The sequence below is a fragment of the Xenia sp. Carnegie-2017 genome, unplaced genomic scaffold (genome assembly GCF_021976095.1).
Source record: "Xenia sp. Carnegie-2017 unplaced genomic scaffold, XeniaSp_v1 HiC_scaffold_14, whole genome shotgun sequence".
NCBI lineage: Eukaryota > Metazoa > Cnidaria > Anthozoa > Malacalcyonacea > Xeniidae > Xenia > Xenia sp. Carnegie-2017.
Genome location: NW_025813447.1, coordinates 2,320,958 through 2,335,112, shown reverse-complemented (window position 1 = coordinate 2,335,112; position 14,155 = coordinate 2,320,958). Strand labels below are relative to the sequence as shown.

Here is a 14,155-nt window from a genome sequence, read left to right as displayed (position 1 = left end):
AACATTTCCAACTAGAATGTAAACGTATAATCGCTTCGATTATTATTAAGTTGCATAATAGCAAACCTGGTTCAACATCAAACTCATCTTCGTCGATAGGTTGGCCGAGAATACTTCTGGCAAACCATTTTTTTAATCTTTTAAATCGTTCAGCCATGTTGATTTGTGCAAGGTATAGGAAGTCCGTAATCTCTTGTTTTGTCTAACATAAAGATTATTCCTATAAGGAAATAAGGATTCTACCAATGCCCACCGCCAAATCAAAAGTTCTGATCCTGATGGGCAGAGAATAATATATGTAAAACAATTCAAAGTTCGACGTTGAAATAGTTGCGCCCTATGTGGCACTCCGGCATGCACGTTCTGCATATTTGATTATATAAATATTTACATAAATTATCTCGCAATGTACGTCCCCGGGTTCATGTGTTTGTTGCGTACTCGAAATTTTGCGAATTTACATACACAAGTACAATATTTGGATACCCCCCCTTTCTCCTTCGTGGAAATGTTATTAGCTGCTTCAGCCTTCAAGTCAGCACATCTTGTAGCCTTTCAACTTAGGCGAAAGGCATCTTTAATATATAATAGAAACCAATGTTTAATTAATTGAGCTAAGCTTACTGATTTCTGTTATCTTAGCCTGCCTAGGTAAACTATAAACGTGCATAGTCCTATCTTAGGGAGCCAAAATTAGTTTCCAAAATATCATTCGCAGGACCCCTTTCTCTGCATGTCCACTACATGAATGGACGATCCCTAGTAATGGTATCAACCATGATATCCAATCCACTTTCATGATTGGTTATTGTACAATATTTTAATATTGAGCTTTATCGTATCGTAAAGAAGCTGTGTACAGCCAAACGACCGTGCAACGTGGCCACTTGGATGAAAAGTTTTTCGTTTTGTTGGGAAACCAGTATAATAAGAGATATTAATTTAAAATTTAAGGAGGTCCAACTCCGTTGTTAAACACTTACGAGTGAGGTCCGACTGATTGCTAAAATCATGGATTCAAAGCTCAAAACACAGAACACAGATGCAAGAGACCATCTTGGATACGACTGATCTCCATACATTAGACGAGAACTCGATGGTAGAGGTGTCAAATGTTTGCTTTTCTATTCAAGGTAACTGCATGCTTCCCTTGCAGGAATTACCACCATGACGACTTTCTTCTTGATATGTGGATTTGTGTAGACAAGCAATTTGTCATGATGCAAATTTTCATTAATGATGTGTTGAAAGTTTTAAAAAATATTAGTTGCAGAAGGATTTTTAAAGTCATTGATGAAAGGCCAGAAATTTTTCATTTTCTATACTTAAGTCGAGACACATGGTATCGACTTTGAAAATGATCAAACAGAAGTATTATTTCCGACAGAAAGGACACTTTAAATTATTTAGAGCAAACAAGTTAGCGCTAATCAAAGCAAGAACATTTGCTAATGTCCTGCTGCGAAAAGCTAGTTTGTTAGAAATGTTTCGAGAAGGAACACACTTGCGGAGGAAACTCTTGAGCTTACTTACTCTTCCCCATCATTCGATGTGTGACAAGCAGATTATTTAATATCAATTACATTTTATTGCACAATGTCACAACATCAAGGAAAGAATCGATTAACGTATTGTGTTCGAAATTGATTTCCTCGTACGTATGCGCTTGTGAACATCCTCCCACATGCGCGCAGCTGTATTTGTGCTCTCATATAAGACTTAGCTACGATCGTTGTGATAATAAATTACGTTTGTAAGTAGCTCAAATGAATGTTCTAAGACTTAAAGTTTCTTATAAAAACTTCTTGAAACAGTAATCTGCTTATGCTAAATTCAAGACGTCTTCATTTTCTTTTTAAATATGATTCTTAGACATCCACAAACCTGCCGCTTCTGATTCCTCAATGTTGTCCTCTGTGACAACTTTCACTTTGACTCGCTTCTTGAGCACTCGGCAACAGGCCATTTTGCCGCTCGTTGTTTTTTTGTGTAGCTCGAAAGCAGTTGAAAATTAATGCTACAGGGAAAATTTCGAATTTGTGGCCTAATTATGACTCCGTCTGGTTGTCTTAACAATGTTGCCACTGATATACGTTGCTAAATTGCCGATGCTGTATCTTGGTGACGAAAAAAACAATTACACAAAAGAGGACAGATGTTCACTTTTAAAATTTCAAAATCATTCACAACCCGTAGCGCATAGGTACTAATGCGAGAATAAAATTCTCAGCATAATGCGCTTTTAAATATGTTGGCTCAAAAGGACGCTGGGCTTGATTATGCCATTTTATGGCTTTGTGGGCTCGTTCGAAGGCTCATTCATTAATGAAAGTGGTTGGGTAGCTCAGTGACAAGTCTGTAAGCGGGGCTCGATTTTTCAACTCCAAGTTAGAAAGTATATAATGTCGAGTTGCATTGAATCGGTCAGATAAACAATCAATCCTTTGTTTATTTAGTCGCACGAGTTCGGCGACGAGGAACCCGCTAACGTTAAATTATTAACGACGCAGTAGCTAAGACTCTCGCAAAGCCGTAAGTAAAAAGATAACTCACAGCTTTGACATGTGCAGCTAATTAAAACCTATTACAGACAATCCGGGTATAGCCAGTCTGGTCCTGCTATAGAAATTTTTCTGTGTTAACTTGCCGCAAAAACAATGTATTACAGGACCAAAACTCCCGGTTTGGCCACCGTGTTGCTGGTTCTTCAAATGTAAGGCAGTTGATTACACGCCGCCTGAGTATCAGTGCATCACCTCGTTGACAGCATGTACTTGCGCGCGCATGATGCTATATTTTGGATTCGGTCTTATTGCTTTATAATTGCTAATTTTATAACATTCGGGAATGGGCCAATCACCTTTCGTATTGATTGTTGTTTTTTGTCGGAGATAACGATGAAGTGCGAACGTCAATTTCCGAAACTCGTTCTACACTCTAATCTTCGAATGAAATTCACCGCTTGAATCGATAAAAACCACGCCCACTTTAAATTAAAGGATGTGTTGTCCTGCAACGATTTTATCATCACTTTCCTGCATGTATCATTAACAAAACATTGGATAAAACATAGCTATGATAAAAAAAACGAGCGACATGTGTATTTTTGAGAAATAGAGTCAGAGACGAATGTGAACTGGATTAAGAGTTTGATTTCCTGAATTGAAACGGCCTAAATTGTACAAGTTTTTTTACGGAAACGTTCGTTTGTGTGAACACACTTTGAAAATCTCGTTTTCTTTAATACTGAAATAATTCATATTCACACTCTTCCATGTTATACAAATGAACAATGCAAACTTGGTAAAAGCGTCGAAAACAAAGTTAAACATATAAGTAGCATTTTGCTTATGTCGTATGTCGTTTTTGCCCTTGTAAAAAATATAGCAATATTTGTTGAACGGCTTTTGGTTGAATTTCTGCATTTATACAAATTAAGCCCATGTTTTGATAAAACAATACATTATGTACAAAATTATTATGAATTTGCGTAAAATAACATTTTGTGTACCTGTTTCGAATTTCACTCCGTCCCATTCAGGAACAAGTCTCTCTGCTCTTTGAGAGGAAATTGAAAATTTCCGCGTTTTACGTCGAAACGAAAGCATCACTCCCGTTAAAACCACTCTAACTTGCCTCGAACGTTGTCCTCTTTGCAATGTTATTATGATGTTATTAATAACGACTTATACAGTTTTCACTCGTGTGATTATTCATAATACTCGAACGTCATTGGACTCCCAGCTTTAAACCGTTGATAAAACTTGATATCAACGGAGTTTCCTGCGAAGAAACTACGTCAATGTATGCAATATGCGGAGAAGGTGGGCTGCATCTTGACTTAATTTTTTTTCTTCAAATTGTATAGAAATTAAACTTGTGATGATAAAGAAACTTTAGTTTGTCAGATTATGAAGCATTAATATATTAATAATGTGTATCACTGCCTTACTGGGGGACCCACACCATCTTAAAATTGGATATTGTTTTATATTGAATCTCGAACGAAGATTGCTATCTCATCTATAGTTTAGTCGCAAAAGGTTCGACTTTCAATAAGATGGGGAAAATCCATGACTTTATATAATATATTAATTTCACTTCTACAACGGTGATTTTCACAAGTATAAGTATGCGTCTTCAACTCTTCATTGCACACGATTCAAAACCTTCCCAAGAATCGTTGCGCCCATTACAATCGCTTCACTTCGATTTAATTGCAGAAGTTGATTTTGCAAAGTAGTTTGTGAAGTTTAGAACTGTAAGTAAAATGATGCCACACAATGGTGAAATAATGTTTGGTGTTTCTATCATTGTTTCTCGCCATCGTCGCTAAAAGCCTAAAACCATCACCCAGATGAAAATTCCGACCATACTGGAAGGAGTTTGATGGAAATTCAATTCGAGAGAAATTTCTTAAAAAAAATTTCAGAGGGATTTTGCGAAGAAAAACAAAAGTTCCTTTTTTCGAAAATTTTTCTGACAACTATCGGGAAGTATATAAAAATATGTGGAAAAAAGTACTGGGTTTTTGCAAAAGACGAATTGCGACGATTCGTCTCTGCTTGTCAGAGTGCGAATCTCAGGATGATTATAAGCACCTAAAATCCGCCAATATCGACGTTGTTACTTTAAGTACTTTTGTCTATTTTGACAACCTAGCTGGCTCATTGATAACTCAGTCAGCCTATAGCCTTCGTGAAATCTTTATTTCAAGGTTTTGCAACATAATAGGGCTTATATTGGCGTGCAACCAGGCAAAGACTTTTGATAAGCACATAGTTTAAAGTCGAGATTTGATTTTTATTTTCTTTCAAGAAAACTGCTACTTGCCTATGCTCGATTCCTCACATTTATCTTAAACAGTTACACTATCAACTTGATGCACAATCTACGTATACAGGTTTTGCCATTTGGTCGTCTTTCAACTCTTTCACATTTTGACGCAGGGGGCCGGACAAAGGATCTGCGACGTCGGAAAAAGAATTTGCGACGTCGGAAAAAGAGTTTGCGACGCCGGGACCTAAATGTGCGACGTCTTCTGCTACAGTTATTTCTTATGATCTTAGTTTCCTGTGGTCCATATTTTTTGATGCATCGAACTATGCAATGGATGCCTTCACTGGGGCATCGCCATGACGAAGAGCGGAGGTTCTTTTTCATGCAATTGTTGTACGCTGGAAATTCACACCGCTTGCAACAGGTGTAAATATCATACATAAATACATAGCTGCCCTTTTGGTTGACAATGCTTGGATGTGCGCAATCGTATGGCCATCGATTTGTCTGCGTCATAATAGAAAGAATTTTCTGTTTCGATTGAGCAAATATGGTTATCATTGAATCATTGGATATAATTAAAGATGCCTTTATTAATTGTTCAATGTGAAACGGTACTTTTTTTCATTAATCGCCAATCTGATATTTTATTGCCATATAAATCATGCACGACTAAAATTTCTTATGGCAGTTTTCACAACATTTGTGAACTGTGAGCATACTGTTCTAAGTTCTATAAGATGCAATATGTCAATTAAGTGCTTAGGTTTTAATGACGCACAACTAGGATTGGCTATTCTCTGATCTTAGTTGAAGGATCCTAGCTGGAATATTGTATGCACGTTATTACGTCATACGCAACTCTAAACCCTCTCGCGATTGAAAAAAATTGACTTGATTAGTAAGTATATGAGAAACGTATGTAGTGGTTACTGTTAGTGTGGAATATTGCATTCTTTTAAGCATAGCAATGAAAATATCGCAACTAGGTAGTTCCCTGTTAATAGTTAACATTTCTTTGTCTTAAGTACGTTTTGTAAGGTCTTTCTTTTCTTATTTAATTCTTTTTTGTTGCAACGAGTAAGAACTTGAAACGCGATGAAAGAATGAAAACAGCAAATGACGTAAAAGTAAAGCTCGACTTATGTTTTGCAGTAGTTGTAAATTTTTTATCTATAATTAAGTTAAATAAGTTCCGTTAATGTAAATAAATGTGAATAATTAAGTCTAACTCAGAGAGCGTAAAAATACTCCAGTGTGTATTGTACCTGTTGTTTGTAAAATAAATAAAAGGTTAAAAACATAGAGTGTTAGTGAACCAGCTGAGTAGCGAATTCCTCGACAGTTAATGCTCGAATAGATGAGTTGAGATAATATATATAAGCCAAATGCACTTATATATTTCTAAGATATGACTGTTAGATTTAGAAAAAGCAAAGCAAATCACTATCGAGGAACCGCTCCTCAGCTGGTTCACTAATACTCTTCGTTAATTTGAACCTCGTTTCAAGTTCTCGTACGTTACAACAAAAGAAAAGAATTAACTAAACAAACAAAGACCTTAAAAAAGGAAACTAACCTAGCTACGAAGATTTCATTGCTATGCTATAAAGAATGCAATATCCCACAATCACCGTGCCATTACAAGAACCTACCGCGCGTTTCTTTCGACCTTGTTTCGAAATGGCAGCTATTATCTTTGACTCACTGCAGTATCTTGAATCTTTGACGGGGGAAATTATGAATGGCTTTCGAGGTGAGGCATGTGTTAATGTTGTCAGCATCAACGAAAATCCAAGAACTTTCATCCCTCTCATGGTTTCTAAGCTTTCTGTAACAAATAAAAAAAGTGTTTCTTAATCGGCACGGCACAATAACACAAATTTGCCTGAATGTTTGACGAGTATAGTTGTGCTTGTGGTGTTTGAAATCTTGTAAAAGTCAGCTTTGGCATCCGGTTATGAATACAGTTGTGCTTGTGGTGTTTAAAATCTTCACTTGCAAAAAGGTAATAGTGATAAAAAGAAGACCCAACAGAAATATCATTAACTCGACATGAGTCATTGATAACGGACTAATTTTACTTGCGCTGATTAATCTAATCATAACTGCTTAAAAACTTTAAATTGGACGAACTACACGTGTTGCCATCAAATTTATACTGTGATGCACGCAATTGCTTCATTTCTTTGTAAAATAATGTTATCCAAGATGGTTATTTCGATTCACTACCTTTAACTTTATACTGAAACATGCTAGTTCAACACGAGGTGGTATTAGCTACCTTTTTTCCGATTCTGATTAATTTCGCGTTTCCAGGCTCACGTTCTGATAAGTTGACTTTCTTGATAACGCTACAGTTAAATACAACAGTAGGAAAACTTGTGTGCGTCGATAATTGCGACTTGGCTTTGACAAGGGGATGTTGAATATACTCGAAGCTCCCTTATTTGCACATATACATATATAAAAAAAGTCAGCTTTGGCATCCGGTTTAGCAAACACAATAAATGGACATAATATATGCATTGGTTAATGTGCAATTAACGTTTTTGTTTTCTTGCTATTTCCAAGACTGTTTTCAAGTTAAATGTCAGATTTCAAAGTGTTCTAAGACTCTTGAAGTGATAAATACCTGATCTCAAGTGTTCTAAGACACTAGAAATGATAAATAATAAAAGACTCAAGATTTAGAAAGTCTTGCCCTTGAATGGAAAGGAGGAAATGTGTAGCGAAGACGGTTAAGTTTTGGTGCGTATTTGAAGAGAGTGTAAGCCTTTGTTGGGAAGGCAGAAGCAGATCTGCAAATGGGCTTCTATAGATTATCTAGAGTTTCGGTTACTAAATAAAAATAAAGAAAGAAAGCCATCAGTGACAGCTGGTGACAACAGGCTAGTTGTAGTGTCAAAGGTTTTTGTTCACATGCATTGCACTTCATTGTATTTTTTAACACATTTATATATGTATCTTTGACGTATGATCAGTCTTTAACTGTCTTTATATGCAACACGTAAAAGAACTGTTGACTTGAAATCATAGCTGTACAAATAAAGATAACCATAAAATCAGTTGAATTAATTTTAAGAACTATTCAATCGTCATTCACCATGCATGACAAATACGCTGTTCAGAGCTATGTGTAAGTTAGTAACCATAACCAAGTCTTTCTTTTATAATTTACAGATATTGCCCGAACAAGATATTTCATCGTTTTGTAATAGAACCCTAACAAATATACATATAGACATAAACATTTCAAGAAATTACGATGCATGGTGGGAATATTACTAGAACACTACAATTCGATGTCAATGTGACCTTTCAGACGACAACTGGCACAAAAAAGTAATACTTGTTATGTTTACGGAAAGAAAACAAAGAACTTCCTCATCCTGTAGTCCTGTACTTCTAATTTAAAAAATATCTTTATGTGAACACGTCAGAAATGTTAATTAGAACACTTTGAAATCTGACATTTAACTTGAAAACAGTCTTTCATATGAAAGGAGCAAGAAAACAAAAACGTTCATTGCACATTTAACCAATGCATATATTAGATAAAAAATCCGATGAAATATCTTAAGCAACATTGTACCAATTTTGAGCATGAAGAAAAATTACTGATTACCTCGTGTCACGCATGTTGTTAAAACACATTCTTTTTTGACCATGAATGGCATTTATTAAAACGTGCACAGTTTCATATCTGTCATATGTATAAATTGTGATAAAAATATGTGCAGAAATATATACAAGGTGTATTTAAAAAAACCGAGCAGTTGAAAAATGTTCATCGCTTTAAATTCCTTAACGCACGAGGCCTGCATAAAGTGAAATACGTTGTTTTACATCCAGTATTTAATACAACAGGATAACCAAAGAAATAATAAATAAAATTATGATGAGAATTATGTTGCTTCGAAGCTTATTTGAAATAGCTTTCACATATGGCATTTGCTTTTGAAATTGAAGAAGTTTCATGACATTAAGCTAATGCCTTCGACAATGCTAACTGCTAAGCTTCCAAAACCAAAGTTTTTGTGCCGTGTTTTCGCCATTTCTATCTATGCCTTATTTTATAACTTTTGTCAATTACGTCTAACGAATTATTCTTGAGGGCTTAAAATGGTACCAAAATTGAAAAACTAAAAAAACATTTTCATCTTTGGTTTATAAGCTGAATGTTCGTGTACATATTTCCGAAATTTACTATTCTTTATGTAAATAAATTTGTTTATGTCATATAATCATACCATGTGACGAGAACATGACGTCATCATATGAAAAAGGCCAAACACAAGTTACTTCAAAAAGGGTTAATCACAAACCAACATGCACATGAATGACGTATGTCTTTCATATGATAAATTCTTATTTAAATACGATCTTTCAGTAGACGCATCATTGTAGGTCGGAAGAGCTTTGAAGGAAGATATAGGAAAAAATATATTACTACAATAGTCTGGTTATCTTTTACTAAAAAAGGAAATTCAATAGTCTATGAAATTTAATAGTTTATGCAAGTTAACATGATGGAACAGACAAATATTTTGCGTTGTTTATTTTGCTGATAATTATAAATACAAAAATAAGCGAAACCATCTGCTTGAAATTTTTAATTGATTGATAATGCATATACAAAATCTTTCTTTGCATTAACAATAATATCCTAAAAAGAGCAATAAAATTCTCCACTGATTCCTACATAAATATAAAATTGAGAAAGTTAGTTTAAGAATTGAGCGATATTCCTATTTCCAGATTAGTCCGTGAACAAAATCCATGCTATAATACATCTTTAAGTATAGAACTACGTTGTATAAACTTAATTAGATTACAAATATTAAGAGTAACAAGGCGTGTATTAAACAATCATACAAAATCCTTTGCTATATACTCCTTCCATTTACTGTTTTCACTTAGTCACTTCCTGTGCTTGTGATAGGCATAGCCATTACAAAAGTGAAAGTAAAACAAATATAATGTTATAAGTATTACGTGATTTAAGCCATCAATTACGTATATTTGACGACTATACTTTTTTTGGGTGTTTCCATCTTTTTTCAATGCAGGCACGCGACAATAATGCGTCAAATCGCAAATACTAAACACACCATCCAAGCTTTTTTACGTTGCCATTTTTTATGCTGTTATTTGTTAACTAGTAGTTTGGCAATTTCCTTTGCGAAAAGACCGAAATCTGTTCTGAAAATGGAATAGGTGCATGTTTCCTTATGACAACAATCGAATTCTGTATTTCTATATGAATATATATATAAGTATGAAAGAAAGCAAAACGAAATTTTTGACTTTTTATGACCAGAATGAAATATATTTTATCATTTTTCTTAAGCTATCAAACTATTTTTCCATTCTGTTGAGTGTACTCATTTTTTATGAATCTGCTGACATGGAACAATACCAAGTAATGAAAAGACGACAAATAAATTCATTAATGGAACTAACAGACAAAGTGGTTAGTCAACTTAGTATTTTTCAAACATAAACAGTTGCTAGGAACAAACTGAGACTAGGGGAGGGAGGATGAACAAATCATTATATAGGTAACATGTAATCGTATGAATTGAAATGATGCTTCGGTGAGGATTTTTGATCATGCAGTTCATTTTTCTTTTGCTTTTATGAAATGGCCGAATTATTCCAAATTTCGAACATGAGGAAAAGTTAAAAGAGTTTAACGAAGACTAGACCGGCGTTTATTTAGATACAAACAACATGCACTTTATCTAGAAATAGATTCTAATGAAGTTTACCTGTATTTATAAAATCGATATTTATGATTAATATTATTATTGCGTTGAGAACATGCCGTAAAAACTAGCTCTTATAGACAGACAAAATGAAAAGAGAAAATTTCAAACAAATATGGATTGTTTTTTATTTTAAACTGATTAAACTTTTTCTAGTGTTTCTAAAAAAACTTGTGGATTTATAAATGGAGTACCAAGACATTGCAAAAAATTCAGAAAAATGCAGTCGTTTGTACAATGAATTTGAAACTTTACTGGATGACGTATGAAAATGACGTATGAAGATGACGTATGAAGCCACAATGGACGTTGCTGTTCTATTGGTTATGAATGCGTTAACCCTCGACTTTGTCACCGTATGGGTAACATAACCAACACATTTTATGATTGAAAATTTTCTTAGGCAATATTCAAATTTCCAAGCAGCTAATCGTAAAATTTCATTATAAAATGAACACATGTTCCATACGCAAAAGCATGGTTTTTAGAGCAATGTGGAAAAGAATTTATGCACGAGCCTTTGTTTTGAAAGAAAACAGAACTGTTTGTTCATTAACTTCAGTGTATGAACAGTTCAGCCATCATAATTATTATTGTTATACGCCAGGAGGCAAATATAAAATTAGTGTCAAAATTAACCAAATTGTACACGTCAGGGAGTGTTCAAACATGTATTAAATGACTTGTATACCTTTTGAATCTTTCTGTAAGTTTCAAAGTGTATTTAACTTTTACTTTAATACTTCACAGCGTAATGACTGGTTATGTTGAAATTTTCATAAGGTACAGTGTGCTGTTAGATTTATTAAAGGTTTGGCTATCGCTGATTATTTTGTATGATGCTTACCGAATTGATATGTAATATAATTTCATAAGGTTCAGGACTTGCGCATGCTCTATATGAACCTTACTTGTATCTTACACAATCAACTTGATGCATAATCTACGTATACAGGTTTTCCATTTGGTCGTCTTTCAAGTCTTTCACATTTCAACTTGGGGACTTTTCTTCTTGTGTGCCTCCTACCCTTTCTGTTGCTACGGCGGAAACTGAAATGAGGTTTTTTAATGATGCGTGTTTTCTGTGGTCCATACGTTATGATGCATTCAACAATGCAATGAATTCCGTCACTGGGGCATCGCCATGACGGAGAGCGCCGGTTCTTTTTAATGCAACTGTCGTACGCTGGAAATTCACATCGCTGACAACATTTGTAAATATCATACATAAATACATAGCTGCCCTTTTGGTTGACAATGCTTGGATACGAGCATTGATACGGCCATTGTTTCATCTACACATAAAAATACGAAAAATTGTCTGCTTTAGATTGAGAAAAAATGGTTGTCATTGGATTTCAATATACATGTCTTCATAAACCACACTATCATTTCATAAATTTTCCAAAGGGGCCAATTACATGGAGCAATTTCAGCCCGGTTGGCCGGGTCAAATAATGCTACGTAATAATCCTTTTAATAACCTCGCTTTCTCGGTCTTTACTGAGAAATATCTAACCTCCGTCTTACCTCGCCCTACGGGCTCGGTCTGTACAAAAACACGTCGGTTTTATTGCAAATGAGCAAAGCAAACTCACAATGTCATTTATAACCAATACCTTGCGCTTGTTGCGACTGTATTTTGAAATGACAGCTATAATTTCTGATTCACTGCAGTAACTTGAGTTTTTGACGGGGTAAATTAGCCTTGGCTGTGGTTTTATTGTCAAGATATGCTTGTGTACATGTCTACGAATTTTTCGCCACATGCCAAGCCAAGCATGCGTCATCATTATCTGCATCAAAATAACTCCGCAAAGGATTTTCATCCATTCCATGCTGTCTGTAATCTTTTAACGTATGAATAAAGTTTTTCTAAAAGAAACATAACACCATAACACAAACTGCATTGATATAAAATGGCTGAACAGTGTCAAGCCAGAAGTGTTCAAGCACAGCTATTATAAAAAATACCTATAATGAAAATTTCATCGTACAATCTTCATGAAACAAAAAAAAACAGTGATAGAAAGAAGACACAACGGAAATATCATAGACTCGCCTTGAGTCATTGCTATAAGGATGTTTAACTTGTGGTGCATGATTGCAATCTAATGATAACTCAACAACTAGCGCTTTGTTCACTGCCAACTTTGTACTGTTAGACATGCAATTTCATTTTTTCTTCATGAGATAAAGTCGTGCAAAGTGATTATATGTAGTCACGACCGTCAGAGGTGAGAGAATTTCGCTTCCAAGTAGACATAAACTTATACAAAAATGCACTTTTTTATCACCAATTTTACATGTGACGTGGCTCGCATTAACGGGTTCTGATCACGCTCAGATTTTTCTAGAAACATTCTACGAAACTTATTTTTCTTCTTATGATTTTTGCTAAAGGGCACACATTTAGCGTGCTCAAGTAACTTTAAAAATACCTGTTGAAAATATCATCTCGAAATCTTCACTAAAAAACAGTGATAGAAAGAAGATCCAACAGAAATATGATTAACTTGACAATGAATCATTGATAATTAGGTTGACTTGTAGCGACCAATCGAATCATAACTAGTTAAAAATCATCTCAAACGCCAACATGTTGCAATAAACTTTTGTAGTGTAATGCATGCATTTTCCTCATTTTGAGACTAATATGAACATAACAAGTCACGATTGTCAAATGAACAATCTCGTGTCAAAAAAGCGTTAGTTTTGACATTCTTATAGTTAATTTAATTACTTTTCTTTACCGATGTTGGTGTTTTGTACTCTTGCTCTCGTTCTCATCAGGCGATTGTCTTGATAATTTTCATATCAGCAGTAAAGCTGTGGACTTCTGTGTTTGATCATTAAAACTTTATTGCATGACGTGGCTTTCACTGCATGAGTTTAAATGAATTTCAATACCTTCATCAGTTGCACTATGCATGTCAAAAATTAGTCATTGTTAAGTCCTTCTTCGGCATCCGGTTTGCCAAATACGTATGATAAAATGGACAAAATTGATACAGTTGAAGTGGTGAAGCAAGACCTTCGCTCCTCTGCGATCTTAGAAGGCAAACTTGTATCTAAGTCAAAAGTATATTCATTCCACTTTGCAGTAATCATTCGGCTTCTGTTCCGAACCGGCCTGATATGTTTCCCTAAAAAAGTATAAATTTCGAATTTCTCAGCATAAAATGTGCGACGTGGCTCGTTAATGAATTGTGATTACTTGCTGAGATTTTTTTACAAATACATTATAAAAACCATAGATAAAAACTTCTTTATTGTCTCTCGATTTAGCTAATGTATACAGTTGACGTGCTGAAGTTGCTGTAAAAATATCTACAGAAAATTTCATCATGATGAAGTATAATTTCCATTATGAAATTTTCAATAGGTATTTCATTTACGTGAGCACGCTACCTTTCAGTATCCATTAGCTAAATCGATAGAAGAAAAATAACTTTTATAATGTAGCTGCCTCTGAAATAAACTCTCTGTCACGTGATCAAAACACGTCAACGAAATTCGCTGGTTGGCTAACAGCTAACAGTAAACAGCACGGTCAGTGGCGATATTCAATGTGCTTGCAGTTACAAAAACATTTAGACTTCAAA

The 14,155-nt window shown here is 34.7% G+C and overlaps 2 long non-coding RNA genes across 2 annotated transcripts; both read right to left on the bottom strand.

The window, feature by feature from the left end:
• Window positions 1-4,782: 4,782 nt before the first annotated feature.
• On the bottom strand, window positions 4,783-7,219 carry LOC124433779. Its single transcript, XR_006944608.1, has 3 exons — window positions 7,064-7,219; window positions 6,435-6,610; window positions 4,783-5,286 (listed from the first exon to the last, which is right to left on the bottom strand). It is a non-coding gene; the product is annotated as an uncharacterized LOC124433779 (long non-coding RNA).
• A 3,988-nt stretch (window positions 7,220-11,207) lies between these two features.
• Window positions 11,208-13,511, bottom strand: LOC124433780. Its single transcript, XR_006944609.1, has 4 exons — window positions 13,461-13,511; window positions 13,304-13,389; window positions 12,170-12,425; window positions 11,208-11,845 (listed from the first exon to the last, which is right to left on the bottom strand). It is a non-coding gene; the product is annotated as an uncharacterized LOC124433780 (long non-coding RNA).
• Window positions 13,512-14,155: the final 644 nt, after the last annotated feature.